Raw genomic sequence first — 13195 nt, 5'->3', positions numbered from 1 at the left:
GCGATTGTGGGCGACAATATACCGCGGACGTAGTTGAAGAAACCCTTCATCTGTGTTTATGTAGCTTCCACCATTCTGCGCCCTACCATCCACAAACTGATGGTCTGGTCGAGCGCACAAACAGAACGCTTGCCAACGTGCTGTCCTTGTATGTCGATTCGGCGCACAAGAATTGGGACAGTATCTTGCCTATGCCCTCAACACCGCCAGACACGAGACTGCTGGTTACTCGCCATTTTTCCTTCTTTATCCTCGTCCGCTGCGCTCCACCCTCGACACCATAATTCCTTTCTTCGAGCATGACTACGAATAAATTGATGAGATCCTATGTCGAGCACAAGAAGCGTGACACCTCGCTAGGCTACGCAACCTGACATCGCAGGACCGGTCCAAGATGGGCAATGATGGGCGTCACCGCCGCGTTTACTTCGATCTTGTGCCGATAAGGCCAGATGAGCCCTGGACTGAGGACCCAATTTACTCACCCTTCAATCCCCTTCATAAAATAAACGTTTACTACTACTACTACTACTACTACTACTACTACTACTACTACTACTACTACTTGGTGAGCTTGTGTGGCTCTCGGCGCTGTTGCGGAAGCGTGGCTGGTGTTACACGTTTCTCGCCCACTACGTCGGTCCCTACGTTATTCTGGAACGCCTCAGCGAAGTGAACTATCGCACTGCGCGTCTCGCGAGCAGTGCATTACGCTCGGCCAAGACTGAAGTGGCACACGTCGCGCGTCTCAGGTGTTACAATCCACGAGATGACTGACTCGTCCGGCGGGCTTCGTCTGCCAGCCGGGAAATGTCATGAGGTCTTGCGATGAACCTTGAATGTCGCGCAGATAACCCGGTGGAAGAAAGGTTGGAGAGAGGAACGACGTTCACCAGGCTGCCTCGGGACCGCTCTCGAAATGCGCTCATCAACCAGATTTGTCTGGTTTTGTGTTAAACACCTCGTGTGTAACAATATACTTATTACTAAATATAATATTGTTCTCAAATTTCTGTGAGTTTTCAGTATTCTAGGTTGAGTTCTGTAAATTACCAGTTCGAGTAGAACTCTTTGCACTGTGTTCGAGCACAGAGTCTGTGAGAGCGCTTTATACCTTCCCAATGGTCACCTGTACCAGTGCACCGAAGGTCGGTGACAGCGGGCACAAACGTTTTAAGGAGTGGATTGCGAGGTGTTTTCTTGTTGACCAGTTTTCAAGGCAACATTTTCGGCGACATTTTATATGACGCTTTGAGGTTAGTTTGGGTTTGTTCAAGTTTATTCAGGCGCAGGATAGCATCGCTATTCCTTGACGGGAGACACTCGAGGTTAGTTAAAAAATCATGAGCCATTCCACTCTATGGAGGTGGATAACCAGCGAAGTTATTTAGCACACGGCACAGAGGTGACGTAGAATGGGGAGGTTGCGTATTGTCGGGACTACCTACGTGTAACGCGGCTACGAAGAGCGACAGAAGGAATAGACACGATAATGCAATCATCGCCGGTAGTGCGCACTACACGCTGCCTCCCCATTATTATGAGAGAATGGAAATTCAAAATGGAGAACGCCACCTTCTATATAAATGCGCGACGGTGCCGCCGACAAGGGAGAGCGGCAGGAAAATAGGCACGCAAGCGGTTGCAATGCCGAAAAAGAGAGGGCGGTGCAAACGTAGACATGTCTCTCATGGGTTGGCCTTTTGTCTTAAGATCCAATCGTAGTATTTGTTGTTACCCTTGTTCCTGAAACTACTTTGGGACCCAGATGTGACAAGGGTAGTTCAAGGGCGCGGTACAGGTCCCGGAGCCCCCCACCCCTCCCCTCTGGAATCCACATGAGTATTTGCCATTGGGTTTGGACCCTTTCTGCACTATCACCAAGATCGGCTCACATTTTTGCACACGCACATGAAAATGCATGGAAGCCTATCCATAAACAGCTTTGCTCTAACATCTTTTAGGCATAATGCCTAAAATTTTGGGGCAGTTACTTATACCTTGACAAGTTCGAGACTGACCAACCTGCAATGGCCCCAACATTTTTAACGCTGTTCGGGACGTGGTAGAACTCAAATTTCTGCCGAAATAAACCTTAGTCTTATTGTTTTTTGGTTTTTTTTTTGAGATGCCGCAAGGCAGAATGAGAAATAGAAAAAACAAACAGGGTCCGGAAGCAGCAGGAATCGATCATCGATCGTCAAGCAGTTTAAATCCTAACTTTGCCTACCTTCACAACAATAAAAACGCAACTGTAGCGGCCATCCACCAAGGCACTGCCGGACCAACTGAAGAGTAGTGTGTTTTTCTATGGATTTTTAAGCGATGGTAGCACCATCGATCTCTCCGTAGAACCCGAACATCCCCACAAGCGCCAGTACACCAAGGACGAGGACGGAAGGCTTGTGCTGACGTGCACTCTTGCTGTAGCGGCGATGCACATATGCACACAGAGTACAAACAACACCAGATGAGGAAATTCACATGTCCGAAGCAGGGGAGGTAGCAACTTTGAATTCAATGGAACTCATGAAAGCGGCAATCTGCGGCATGTAAAAGGCGTAACTGTGGCAAGTATTCGCCGTGCCGCTGCGGAAGCCATTTAAGAAGACGAAACTGCTATAACAGACCCTGTTACGACTAGTTGAAACCATTGTGATCTCCTGCGTTCCGAAAACGTCTGCCCAAAGTTCAGTGCACGAGTTCTTTTGCATTCGGCTTCCATCGAATTTCAGCTGCCGTAGCCGAACATCGAAGCTACGATCCCTTGTGCTGCACCACAATACCCTATTCGCAGAGCAAATGTGCCGGCCGGGTTTTGATACACATCATTTTTTATATGTTTAGTGTGTTGGCGGCCCGTACATAGAGTTCACGTGGTTTTCATTCCTAAAATGTTATGTATCACCCACCGTAACTAAATTCCTTTCACATTATTATTTATTCTGTGAGCGATCCCAACATATATTGACTATTTCTTGCTTTTAAGGCACTTTCTACCTCTTTTTCTATAGAGTTCACCGCACAAAGTGTTAATCATTATTTTAACTTATTTGCATAGGCTACTTACCAGAACTTTGGCCCCAGAGAGTGCAGACAAAATCATATGTGGTTGCATGGTTGTCAATAATTCTCCAGGAACCCACGTTGTGACGCATTTTGCACACTCTTCCCTGCTATAAGCACCGCGTGACCATGCCATTTTATTGGTGTATCAGCTACAGTATGCTACAGTGCTTGCACAGCTGCAAATGCACTTATGTCCTAACTTGACCACTATTTTTTTGCAGTTTACTGCAGCGTGTTCTGTTCTAAAATTCCCCAGCATTCCTCTGATTCTGCCATGTATCTCTGCCTCAGACCGATGGAGCGAGGAGCGTTACCTACAAAGAATTTCTGAAGAAATTTCGTTGCTGCGCCGCCATGTTTCAAGCTCACAATGTAGGTCCTGGTGACAAAGTCTACTGTCATTTCGCAAACAGCATCGATGGTTTTGTGGCGCTCTACAGCATCGGCATGACCGGGGCTACCGTTGTCCTGAGTGACCCAGAATACAAAGAAGGTAATGTATGATCAGCAAAAATACAAAAAAGCAACACATGGCTACGGAAGCATGTACTTCTATAAAAAAGCCAATAAAATTGTCCAGATGTAAGTGTTAAACGTACCAATTGCAACCTTCCGAGTTGCCTATTCACAAAAAAAGTATGTTTCGCCCAAAAGGCGAAGCCCTGATTGCGATAGCAAAGTGTTAGACAGCTATACGAAGTAAGGTTAGTAACATTATTAGCTGCATAAACGTCTGTAAACATACGCTTACAAACTAAATTAACAAGCACGTTATCGCGTGCGCACGCACAAAGACTAACACATCTCACTCAATGACCGCGGACACTCGCTGCCAGAAAGCTGGCATGATGAAGAGCGCCGGCAGCGGCGAGCGAATTCACGTGAGAAAACAGCGCACAGGAAGCCGCGTGCTTTAATCAGGCCCTCGAACCCAACGTAGGCCGTCTCCAAGTTCGACACGCGTAGCTGCGCTCAGCCGTCGCAGCTGAAGCGACGAGTGCGGCAGCGGTGTGATCGCAAGTGGACTTTACGCGGAACATCACAGCGTCGACGGCCGCTAAATTTCGCCTGGAGTGTCCACAGTGTCCACCTGGAGTGTCCATATAAACCCTATAGCAATAATATTGGCAGTGTGAAATTCTATTTTGTGTTGGAAGACCGCACGTGCAAGGATACTAGACCAAATAAGACGAGTAAACCTGCTCAATATTCCGTCCATACATGTCGAAGAGAGCGAAGTGCTCTGATATAAATGATAATGGCTGAATTCATATAGTGTAGTTTCCTATGCAGTGGGCAATATTTCAGGCAAATTAATAATGCAAATTTTCATGGGGCTTCAACGATCAATCTGTTTATGTGCGTTCAGGCTATTTTATCATAGAGCTAGCTAAGGAGAGAGAGAAATACCTTTGTGATAATTAAAAACTCTACCTTAGAATGATACCTGCATGCTATGGCAGATTATTAAGAGGGGAAAACGAAATTTAAATTAACACCGCCCAAGCACTCTGTACAGATGGTCAACCAGCGAAGCTGAAACGTGCGGCCCCGGTGTTCAGCGGTGGGTTAATCCCGACGCTGCATTGAAGCGTTTCTCAATTATTGGTTTCATGGTTATGTTTCTAGTGGAACGCAAGCGGCAATGGCGGGTGGATGATGCTAACCACGACGCCGAGCTAACTCGAGATATCGAACGCATGCGACAGCGGCGAGTCGAGGAGGCATCGTTGCGCGCAGAGCAGCGTCAACGGGGCATTGGCGGGAACGCGTTCGCTAACGTCGTCACTAACGGCGCTGCCAATGGAGACGTTTAGCGAAACATAGGACGAACAGTTTTTCGTTTCGCCTAGCCATATACAGCTTTCGCTGGAAAAATAAAAGCAATAGCGGAAGGTGGAAGAACGCAATGAAAAAAAGATGTAATTCATAATGCAAGATGAAAAACAAGAGTATGTTCACATTCTATCAAAACGGGCGCGAGCACTGAGTGAGCTCTACAGGATGTCATCAAGCCCGTTCACATTAGGAGGAAGCTTTAGCTCGGGGCCAACTACGATACCACCTAACCATCTACATGTAAAACGCAGAAATCCATTTTTTCAGACAACCAATGAAGTCATTTGAATGACATTTGTGACACTTGCGCGAAAGTGTTTAATTCTAGTGACTGCTGGTTGATATCGATATATTGACATGTATATATGACGTATTGATGTAGGCCCTATATTTTTCCTAAAAATTGCCGGCAATTGACAACTTTCTAAAAACAACACCATGAAGTTTACAAATCAATAACTGGGCACGAAAATCGCATATCGTAGTTGATCTAAACTGCATCCATCATAGCAAATTTGTTACAATGTTTGCAAAGACTTTGCAGAAGTTGTACTCATATACAGGTGTCCCAGCTAAAGTAACCAAGGCAATAAAAACGACGGAGTGTACTAGTAGGTGGGAAAAAAGCTGTCAAAGAATTAGAATAAACTAATTGCCCAACTGTTTAACTATTTATTGGCTTGATCTAGAAACTGCCAATATGAAAGTTCTATACCACATTTAAAAACAGCCGGCTGAAGTGTTTGCAACGATGTACCATTGATGGATCCTCTCGTAATTGCCCGCAAAGAAAGCAGGCGGAATGTAAAAAATAACCGTGTGATAGCGCCACTATTCCAGGCCTGAGATGAGCGATCAGGAAACGACAATGTTTGAAGGCCTTTTTTCGAGACACACTAGCATGCCACGTCGCGATCGGGCACACAGAGCGAGCAGCGGTGATGAAGGTATGTCACGCTTCAACGTGACGTGGCATAAGCATATCATTCTCTCCACGTGTGGAATGAAGCCCGAACACACAAAGTAATAAAGAAAGGAAGAAAAAACTCGGCCTTCAGTAAATGTTGGCCGCCGAACTGCTTAATCGATAAGGAAAATACAGTTATGAATTTGCATTCCTTCGCCATCACATCTTAGTCGCAAGAGTTGCTGGCACTTATAGTGAATTCCACTGGCGGATCTGGAGCGGTGTGCCGAATCCACGACGGAGCAAGAAAATCCGCCGCGGAGCGACCCGATCCCGATCGACCAGTGAAAAATAAACACGCTCCGGCAGGGATTGCAGCGGAAGTTGTCGCACGCATCCGGTTACCCATGTTGCCAATCTCGCATTAGACCACGTTGGGGGTTCTAGGCCCAGAACTGTAAACAACGCCACAGGGTTACCAGACAGCGCTTGAAAAAGCGCTGCAAGCAACCGACGTACCCGATTGTTCCGGAAGTGACGGCGCCTAGTCGCTGGAGTTCCGGTGAAATCCGGCTCTATAAGACGGATCAACGCGGAGCGCTCCGTCGCGGAGCAAGTTGCCCCAAATCGCCCAGTGGAACATGCGATCTTGCTCTGGATCCGCCAGTGGAATTCAAATTCTCGGCCGCGGAGCAAAAAAACTTGCTCCAGATCCGCCAGTGGAATTTACTATTAATTGCGGCCACTTGAAACGCCAAGCCCTTTCCGGAGAGCGCTGCGACAACAAGCGGATTTTGTTTCTTGATCGGTCGTCTGAGAGCGCTGAAATAGTGGTGCTATCACGCGCTTGATTTACAGCAAAGCTGTATACCTCTCGCTGGTCGAAAAAGTTCGTGGCGTAAGCACAAAACGCCATACCCAATACCAGCTGTGCGATAGCTTCGCCGAGCTAGGCGGGAGAGAGCTGAGAGAGAGGAAGCAGAGTATAAACATAGCATCGCGCTGCATAGTGGATGCGAGGTGGAGAGGAGGAACGAGGCAGGTGGTTGCCTTTCAAATGGGAAGTGCAGTGCATGGGGGAACTTTAACATAGCTCACTCTATCTCATCATCACCTTTCGTTCGACTCTATCAACCAACAAATCCCCTTTATTCCTATTCAATTCACTCCTAATTCTACTCATTCACCACTGCATACCCATTATCACCTCAGTTCACTTGCTTAATCATTATTCAACCCTTAATCGCGGTTTTTAGCCCATTATCGCCTCTTATTCAAAGAGGACTACTTCGTGTCGACGACGCGGTTTTGAAAAGGCCTTGAAAGGAAGATCTCACCCTTATACTTATGTCTTAAACCTTCATAAATAAATTGCATACTCCCGTGGAGAACATCTTGACGTCAACTGTAAAATAATTGAACAAAATCACATATTACCACAATTTACTATGACGTCCTTAGCAACATGCACTTAAAAATTTAACCAGAAAACAATCGGACGGAGAAAGTTCTTTTGCGAACCCTCATTTTGATTTGCCGGAGCAGTGGGAAGTATCGGGCTTGGAACTGCACCAATAAAAATAGTTTTGGGAGATATTTTTAAAAAACGCAACAGTAATTCGAAATGTCATTTTGCGAATGTGGAGGAAAGTATTCATTCGTTGCTTTTTCTCGCCCAAGGAGAGGTTCAAGAGAACATGAAAAACTGTGACGCTACACATGTGGTGTCTGATCTTCGCCATTCCGTCAAGTTCAGTCCTAGAGGCCAAGGAAGGTAAAAGGTAATTTTTCTCTTTTTTTTTGTTTGCTGATTTAACGGTACCAGTTTAGATAATGTACTTGCGGAAAATTTATGTTTACGTAAAACGAATAGGCTGGGACGGGCAACTCTATCAACTATATGCACTAGCTCTACGCGTGAAGAAAACCACGTTCTTTGCAACATTACGAGTGCCCGAGCCGTTGTGCACACACAGGTTCTAATTATCAAGAAGAAAAGACATGTCCGATTGGAGCAATCTTTTGTTAGTTACAATGAAAAGAAAACACAGACAATGAAGCCAGAGAAAGGCCAGTGAGAATTATTTGTTATCTTTAATTGAAATGTAGAACTGATTAGGCAAAGTTAAATGAAAGTGGAAGAAAAATTTTCCTGTCAAAACAAACCACGAGAAGGCAGTCTCAAACCGCAGGGCGCGCTGGGAGGCGGCTCTGCTCAGGGGTGCTATAACGTAAAATGATTTCAAACTGTTTTGATTTCAATTTCTGCAATCAATCTCCACGATTGGCCAAAACATTTTCGGGCCACTCCCAACTTCGCCTGTCTGTCACGCGACGTCGCGAAAACCGCGATAGCTCCCCATCTGGTATAGCGTGTACACAGTGATTACGCATGATTAAACCGCACAAAAGAAAAATAATCATTCCTGATTCGATGCCTTTTCACCATTAGCTCTCTGCTATTGGTCCAATGTTTTCTGGCTACACCCACTTCACCTGTCTGTCACGCGACGTCACAAAACCGCGAAAACGCATCACGTCAAAGTGACGTGTACGCGAAAAAGATGCATTATTTAGCCGAACAAAACTGAAAATTTTTCTGAATAGCCACAGAGTGGCCAGTTCCGAAAGGAATAGAAAATGGCTGCCCACCGATCGCTCAGGCCTTCGCTACTCGCACCTGCCGGTGAGCATGTATTTATTTGCCATGGTAAACCTTTTTGCGTGGCAGTAAAACGTTATCGAGCCCTTTCGGCACGTATACGATATCGCTCTGCCAACTTTTCCTTGCTGAGGATTCGTTTTAGCGGCATTCTTATCGTTCCGTTGCACGCCGCCGCGATTTTCGACCGGCCACAGCAAGCTAAGTAAGGCGAAGCGGACCAATCGGAGAAGCCGGCACCACCCTCTTCACGCGGTTATGTATGTTCACTTTGCTGGCTCATCAATATTGAAACCTTCTCCACTAGAGCGTGCTCCTCGCCTCTTGTCAGCCAATTAGATAAGAAAAACCGCTGAGTGTAGACAATGTCCAACTCTAGGCCGTCCCGCGAGCCGAGGAAGCCGGGCGAGCTCAAGGGCTCGCCGCCGAAGGCTAGGCTGGTGCTGAGGCCTGCCCCGAGATAACTTGGCAGGGCTCTCAATAAAGTTGTTCAATCAATCAATCAATCAATCAATCAATCAATTAATCAATCAATCAATCAATCAAAAGGTGAAAGTAAAATTTATATTTACCGCACGACGCGTACGGCGCTTTGGCGAATAAGATTCCGTAGCGGCTATCATTAAGGCAACTTTTTTGGGCATTCTAGCAGGTGCCCAACATTAGCCCGAGGCGTATTAGCCATCACTGCTCACAGCTATGAAAGCAAATCTTCAAATTTGTTTTAGCAGCAGGTTTAACGTGTTATATGAGCTTAGGAGCAGTAATTAAGCGAAAAAAAACCGCATATCCTACCACATGACATAAAGACTGCGAAGTTCGAAGCCCTCAGACGGCATCTACATCAATTAGACATAACATATGCTTTCGGTTGTGCCCAACAAACAATGTATAAATAACTGTATGTAAACAGAAGAACGTGAATTCATTTAATGTATACATAAGCTTATTGCAGTGATTACCACCTTGATTCTAAAACGACTGCACTAGTAACCCCGAAACGCCAATCCTTTGTGTATGGACACAAATGGTCATGGTTTCACAGTTGAAAGACTTCATAAGTGTACACGCACTAACTGTATGCAATCTGCAAGGACCAATTTATTTTCAATTGGTCCTTCGTCATCGTGTGAGACGCTGCTACGCTCAGCTTATTTTCCCCGTTGGCGTCGATGTTTAAACAGAAGGGAAAAGAAAATAGGTCGTCCGAAGATTGCGAAATACTGCAGCAGTTTCTCCTTAAAACATGCTTCGTCACAAGTTGTAAATGTTACAAAGTCAGCAGCGCACTTATATCGACCTGTGAAGCCAGCGCAACTACTTTGTGGACTGATTTCCTTTTGTCTTTGTGTAGAACGACGCCCTCTGGTTTAATGAACGTCTCGGAAAGCGTAGTCAGACAATTTGAATGAACACGGTTTATAGGGTGACTCAGCGCGGCCTCCTTAACATGCACCCTGTGAATACGGCCGCATCAGGGCGTCGCTTTAACAAGATTGAAGTGTTCGCTTAGTGTTATGAAGTTTTGTATATACAGTTCCCAATGTGCCCATGGCGTAAAACATGTCAGGTAACGCATTTATTATCATATTTCGAGCCACAGAGCGAACGTAGTCGCCAGTATATTCTGGCCGATTTAGCCTTAACAAAATGCCCCTTTGTTGTTTTCACATACGAATGCAGATGACCTTTAGCCAATATCATACTTTATGAAATAATAGGTTAGTTGCTTAAGGAAAGCGTAATGAATCTAACACAGGAAGCCTTTGTCAGTCGTATACACCTGTGAAACTGTGTTTGCTTCTGTGCTTTTTCTTTGTGTATGTATGCAAGAAAGAAATAAAGATACTACTACTACTACTACTACTACTTCTACAAACTTACTTTTCAGGCATATTTTGCTGTTGGTGACGTGCCTGGATTTATTTGAATTTCTAACTTTGACAGATATAATGAAGAGGATTACCAGGAGGTGAGAAGGTGCCCCGGACGCATCCTGGTCATGACATACACCTCTGGTACAACTGATCAAACCAAAAACGTTGAAATCGCGGAAAATCGATTTCTTCAGAAAGCCTGCGGAATGGAGTAAGTATCAATTAAAGGAGACCCTTCTGAATTCAGTCCATCTGGCGTTGCTGATCGTATGTGAACTTTGGAAGCTACCATATATCGCAACTGCTGCACCGAGGACGGTGGTGGTCGCGTGGGCCTAGCGGTCAGCAGCTTGACCAGCAGAGTTGGACCCAGACAGACACGCGCGACGGTCTATGTGACGAGTAATAAAAAAAACGAAGTCTCAGTTTCGCCCGAAAGGCGAAACATCGTTGGCGATAGCAAAGTAGTGCACAGTTATACATAGTAAGGATAGTGCAGCGAACAGAGACGCTAGTGGGTCCGGCTCTAGTGGGTCCAGACGCTAGTGGGCCCGGCGCTCTTGCTCGGCAACGGCGCTCGTGCTTTGAAGCTGTTGTTATTAGGTGCTGTTAATAGAAGTCGAAGCGCTGCTGCGAGTTCTAATATTCCCTTTCACAATTGGTGGAGGTGCTGCGCCCTCAAATCCCGCAACCTGGAACTTCAATCCCGCACGGTACCGTCCACCATGCCTGAAGAACCATCCCAGCAAGTGCCTCCCCCTGCACCGGCACGATGCTCTTGTGTGCCTTGCCACCGGGACCCTGTTATATTCAAAGGCGCGGATGACACCGGCGCTGAGGATTACTTAATGACCTACGAGCGGGTAAGCCGCACAATAAATGAGACGAAGCAAGAAAGCTGAGCGACGTGCTATTCTACCTCGCGAGTGTGGCCCATTTACGATACAACAACCATGAAACTGTTTTTCGATGTGGTCAGACTCCGCGACTTAATTTGTGGGTGTTTTTGATCGCCCTGCTGTTTGTAAGCCACGCGCCGAACAGTGTTTGCGGGAGCGCGCTCAGCAAGGGTGTGAATCATTCACCAGTTACATCGAAGACATCCTGGACTTATGCAAGAAAGTCAACGCGACCATGTCGGAGTCTGATAAGATCAGGAATGTTACGAAAGGCATAGAAGCCGATGCCTTTAAGATGCTGCTTGCCAAGAATCCTCGCACTGTGGCAGAGATAATTACACTGTGCCAAAGTTACGAGGAGCTACGCAGGCAGCGGTTGTTGACCCGTCGCCCCACATCGCGCGACGAACACCTCGCTGGCTTGACGGCCGTTTCTGACCAGTCAGCGTTGCTGGCAGAAATGGAGGCGTTCGTGCGCGAGGAAATTGCACGCTAGATGTCTTTGATGGTCTTTGCACAGCCACAACCGGTACAAGAGCCAACGTCAAGTAGTGTGCCTCCGCTCCGCCGCGCCATAGCGGAAGAACTCTACAAGGATTTGCCTGAGTGACGCGAGCATGTTCCTGCGGCGGCGCCTCTCAGCTACGCTAGAGTTGTGGCCAGTCTCCAACAGATCTCTGCGGCTGCACCACTCAGCTGCGCGGAAGTCAATGCCGTCATTGATTGCGCACGGGCCGAACTAGAACTGTCGCCGCTCTCAGATTTGACGCTCGCCGACAATGCTTCTCTTCCGAACAAACTACTCGTCAGACACGACACCAACGTTCCTCACAACTCGTCAATGGTTCTTTCTATGTGCTGAAACAGCCTGTCCAAGGCCGTCGCACTATTTTCTCCGTCTGAGCGCGTTTCCACTCGAAAAAGTCACTCCTATACCTTTTGCGACGGTGAGCGTCCACAGGAATCCAGTGCTATATTTGTTTGTAACCTCTTCCTGTACACTGTGATGCTGCTCAGAGGCCAATGTCTTGGAAATGTCGAAGGTATCGAATAAGTGCTAATTACGGTCGTTAACGAAGCCACATACTGCGCCCGTTACAGTACGCTCGGTTCTCTTTCTACATCTGGTCCATTACCCACGTATGTGTTCGATTCTTCTATTGCCGATTACCTCACATCAGGCCAGCGATCTCAGCTTCTGTGCATCTTACAAAAAATTTTGTTCGTCTTTCGATATCGGGCAACCTTCCCTGGGCCACACGTCGGCTGTAACGCACCAGATCGGCACTGGCTCACAATCGCTATTGCGGCAACAACGCTCGTATCATTTATCTGCTACAGAACGTCGTGTGATTGAATGAGCAAGTGGCATATAAGCTCCGCCGCGAAGTGATCTGACCTTCTCACACTCCATGGGCATCTTCCGTTGTCCTTGTTACGAAGAAGGATGGTTCTGTACGGTTCTGTGTGGACCATCGGCGCCTCAACAAGATCACTCGCAAGGACGTTTACCTGCTTCCGTGAATCGACGACGCTATAGACAGCCCACAAGGAGCAGATTTTTTTTTAATCTCTCGATGTGCACTCAGAGTATTCGCAAGTATCTATGGCAGATGACGATCGACCGAAGACAGCCTTTGTCACGCTCGGCGGTTTATACGAATTTAACGTCGTGCTGCTTGGACACTGTAATGCGCCAGCAACCTTTTATCGCATGATGGATACCGTTCTGCGCGGCTTGAAATGGAACACGTGCTTGTGCTACCTTGATGACGTCGTTGTTTTTGCTTCGGACTTCTTCACGTACATTCAACGGCTCCGGCGTCTTTTGACGTGTTTGAGAAACGCTGGCCCACAACTAAATTTACAGAAGTGCCGATTTGCAGCACGGCAGGTAACGATTCTTGCTTACATCATCTTCAAGGATGAAATTCTCCTCTAT

The 13195-nt window shown here is 46.7% G+C and overlaps 1 long non-coding RNA gene across 1 annotated transcript in view; it reads left to right on the top strand.

Moving 5' to 3' along the window:
* LOC125945461 (uncharacterized) overlaps positions 1–7584 on the top strand; it is a 41256-nt gene extending 33672 nt beyond the window's left edge. Inside the window, exon 5 of the long non-coding RNA XR_007466906.1 lies at positions 7496–7584. This is a non-coding gene — a long non-coding RNA (uncharacterized LOC125945461). The remainder of the gene's footprint in view (positions 1–7495) is intronic.
* The last annotated feature ends 5611 nt before the right edge of the window (positions 7585–13195 follow it).

Source organism: Dermacentor silvarum, chromosome 5 (assembly GCF_013339745.2).
Source record: "Dermacentor silvarum isolate Dsil-2018 chromosome 5, BIME_Dsil_1.4, whole genome shotgun sequence".
In the NCBI taxonomy this organism is placed as follows: Eukaryota; Metazoa; Arthropoda; class Arachnida; order Ixodida; family Ixodidae; genus Dermacentor; species Dermacentor silvarum.
This window is presented reverse-complemented; position numbering and strand designations above follow the sequence as displayed.